The sequence below is a fragment of the Cupressus sempervirens genome, chromosome 8, assembly GCF_028749045.1.
Source record: "Cupressus sempervirens isolate cs-2001-9-10 chromosome 8, ASM2874904v1, whole genome shotgun sequence".
In the NCBI taxonomy this organism is placed as follows: Eukaryota; Viridiplantae; Streptophyta; class Pinopsida; order Cupressales; family Cupressaceae; genus Cupressus; species Cupressus sempervirens.
This window is the reverse complement of record NC_143125.1, coordinates 758,383,482-758,387,752: the sequence shown is the minus strand read 5'-3', so window position 1 is coordinate 758,387,752 and position 4,271 is coordinate 758,383,482.

Here is a 4,271-nt window from a genome sequence, read left to right as displayed (position 1 = left end):
TGTAGAGCTCAGATTAGATATCCATATCATTGTACATAAAATCTATAGCTTGAGTTGGTTGAACAACATTCCATGTGAAGCTATACATTTGGCATATAAAGTTGTGAAGAAAAATCTTGAATTCAACCTATCAGATTTGTTACTGAAGCAGCTAAACAAGACCATGGATAACATAAGGACTTCCAAAAACAATCCTGACAAGTGTGGATCCTTGTTAGCATGTCTGTTCATCTATGCTCAAAAATTATTTCCATCAAAAGGTATTGTTGTATGGAGGAAAGACATCCTTGTCTTATATTAGTTTAATGAGTTTATTGCTGAGATGGGTGAAATCTTTGAAAGGGTAATGGACAACTATTTTGAAGTATTTAAGGAGAAAATGAATAATAGATTCAAAATTCCACCCAAGCTTGTAGAAGACTACAATGGTGATGTATGCTTTATGGTGGACTGTGACAAGGTATATATACAAGCAATTATACCTAGAGTGGCATGGGTAAAGCCACTACCATATGAGATCAACATTGATGAAGCAAGATATATTATTGAGGCACAAGTCAATGAACCAACTGATCTAAAACTTCTTTCCTTTTGGACTTATGATGAAGCAAAGAAAAGGATAGAGCTAAGTATCAAAATCCCTCAAACTATTAATAGAGGTAAGAAGAGGATAGCCAGGTTGAAATATATAGGACTTCTAATTATTACTAAGGGAAAGGTTGAAGATGAAGAAGATGAGTCTAAGGATGAAGATGAAGAATCAAAGAAGGAAGTGGAGCCAGTAAGAAAGAAAGGTAACGTGATCATAACCAAACCTCAAAAGCCCACTACAACAGTTTTCACCAAGAGATCCAAAAAAGGTGTTAAGCAAAGTGAAGTTGTATTTGTCTGTCCTCCACCCATATTTGAGGAAAAGCTAAAATAGTTAAGAGCTAGAGGAGGCATAAATAACTTCAAAGCTCTTAAATATGAAACTTTGACTCATATTGAATAAAAGGAGATTGAAGACTTGGTTATGGAGAAGTTGGAAATTTGAAAATACTCTCTTGATCAGTTTGCACCTCAAATACTAGCATAACTACTTGCTAAAAGAATAGTACAAACTGTTAAGGGCATATTTGAGCAAAATCTAAGATAGTTAGTACCTAGTTTGATAGATGCAAAAGTTAAAAAGGTAATGAAAGATCATGAAGGCAGAATCATTCTAAAATTTAACCCAAGCCTTATACTAATGAAAAACATTGAATCAGTTTTAAAGAATGCTAATGATATTTAGAGAGATGTATTTCATCTCAATAAGACAACTGATGAAATAGTAGAGATAAAGGATGATGATAGTGACAAAGAGGATGATGGAGATGTCAATAATCCTTTAGTCACAGTAACAAAAGAAAAAATGCAAGATTTGATGAAGGGCAAGGAAGAAGAAGAAAAGGAGGAAGAAGCCGAGGAATACAAGGATGAAGAAGATCCAGTAAGAATTACAACTAAAGTAATTGCATCCCTTCCTTACTCTCCACCCAAGACTATTATATCTACTATGGAGATAGCTTCTACAAGTATGGTTTTGGGTTCATCAACAATATCAATAGCTCAATCATCACATGCCACCTCCCAGCTCTAGGTATCTTCACTGGAAATGTCAAGCACTTCATCTACCAAGTTGCAAGTAACTTCTTTAGCTACTGAGTTAGCTTCTACTACACCTACATCAACATGTATAGTAAGTGTTTCACAAAGTTCTATAGTTTTTTTTACATCAGCATTAACAACATCTACTCCTATTCTAGTTAGTTCGTTTGTTGTAAATACTATTATGTGTATTCCACCGAGTGCTACAAAATTTTTGGGAAATGTTTCAGTTTTGGACTTTTTAAGTATCCTCCTGGCATTTCATCAGTAAATCCAATCCAATTTTTCACTGCTAGCCCCTCTATCTCAACAATTATATTAATTCCAAAGATCAAGTAGGTAATCCCAGAGGTAGAACACAAGAAACCTTTGAAACTCTTGATTACTAGGAAGGAAATTGAAGAGGATATTGATCTGGATATAGAGATAGAGATACCTAAGATTGATTTTGACACTGCCAAAGTTGAGGAAATGAGATTGGCAATTCAAATTTTGACGGAAAAGGCTCGATAGAAGTAGTTTAGGTCAAAAAGGGACAAGCAATAAAGAATTATTGAAAGTGGCAAAAATATTATCACTAAAGCTATTGGTGTTGAAGTGGATTCCACATAACACATTTTGGTTCAATTAGAAGAAGTTGTATAGAGATTCAATAAGGGTTCTTTAGGGAAAGAAAAGCTCATTGAGAAGGCTAAGAGAAAATTTGATAATAAGGTGCTTGAGCACATTGCTCAAGCACACATATCAATAAAGCAAGTAGAATTGTCTACATTTTTTGGCAACATGGAGAAATCATTTACCAATGCCACATCACCTTTTGCAAAACTCTGTGATGTTTCTAGTCTCATGAAGGAAGTTAAGGAAAAACTAAATAAAATTGATATTGATATGCAAGATAGTGCAAAAAGGTTACAACTTGACCCTTCCTCAAGCTCATCTCATCACATCAAGGTAACATTTTTAGCTAACATGTAGGTAGATCTTTTAAGAAAAGAGGCAAGGATTAGATCAATATTGATTAATATTCAAAATATGATCTTGCCAATAATGGACACAATGCATAAACATATTGCAAACTCTAAATCATTGGTCCAAGACAATAACTTCTCAATGGTAGATCACATGGTTCAACTGTCAGTAGAAGTACAAATTGCTCTCCACACTTGTTAAATTTTGCAAGAGAGTTGGGTTAAGACACTTACTCTCATCCTTAAGGTACATGTACAATTTCTATCTCATTTTGGTGTTCTGTAGTTAGCTTTTATAACCCTTTGGCATTACTATCAAAAAGTGGGAGATGGAAATAGAATAAAAGGGGGAGAGATAAATCAGATAGTATAATGAAAGGGGGAGATGGATAGATCTGATGGATATGTGTATAGATATGTACATAAGTGTCTATATATACACATTATGTATCATAAAGGAGATATATGTAGAGATTTATATACAATAGGTTTAAAAATATCAATTTTAAAAAATCAAAATTTAGTATGATAGTTTGTGTACATAAATTTTTTCTTATAAGTGTATTGTCACTAATGCCAAAGGGGGAGATTGTTGACATCAAGCTATGGTTTCCATTAGTGACAACACTTACTCATATCTATGAAGACAGTGAGAGCATCACTTAGATTACAACATTTACCAAACACTTCAGTGTTAACAAAGATCAAAAGTTTACACTTAGCATTTTAGAGTCTATCGAGCATATACAGATAGTGTGAATATCTAAAATTATGACCAAGCTTCACAGTGTCTACTGAGTAGTTAGTTAGTTTGATGGAAAATTAGTGTAAACTGAGTGTTGGAAGAAGTAATGTCTACCAAGTGAAGCAAGGTAAACTCAACATCTAGTATCTACCGAGTGACACTATGTCTATCGAGTCACCAATGGTAACTAAGTTTGAAGCTATTTCATGTGATTAGTGTTGGAACTAAAAATTTCACCATTAATTTTGAGTCACATATTGAAAATGTTGAGATTTCAAGCCTTATAACTGCCCATAATTGCATCTGTACCTGACTGTACCTTTGAGGCCCCTGAGGTGTTTAATGTCTCTAGCACCTTCCATTTAGTCTATTCACATGTTCCATGATGATAAACTATCATTCCAATTCATTTGGCAAAGTCTTATCTTGAGCAAATTTTAAATTTGCATTTTATCCTAAGTGTTAAAAAGCAGCAGGACCCTATGTTTGCCATTGAATATCTTGCACCTAGAAATGTTTTGTGATTCACTGCTTTGGGAGTGTCTAGTGTCCTTACCTGAGAACCTATTTTTTATATTTAGAGTCGTTTCAAGTTCATTTCATTAGGTTTTGAACCCCTAAACACTTATAGCAGAGGAGTGATTTTCAAACTATGATTCTAGGGGTTTTCGTTACTCAAAACATAGACTCCAATATACCGTTGGAATTGGAAAAAGATGAGCTATCCTTTTTTGGAGCTTGTTTTTGCATAGAACACCACTGGTTCATGCTACATGAGGATTTATCTAAAGTTCCTATCTTGCAACCAAGTTCAGCTATCAGAGTTCAGTTGTAATTTCTAGCAAGGTAGTGACTTAAATATGCATAAAAGATAGTGAAAATGTAGGTGGGGTCATTTTTAAGTCAATTAAATGGAGTTTTATCAG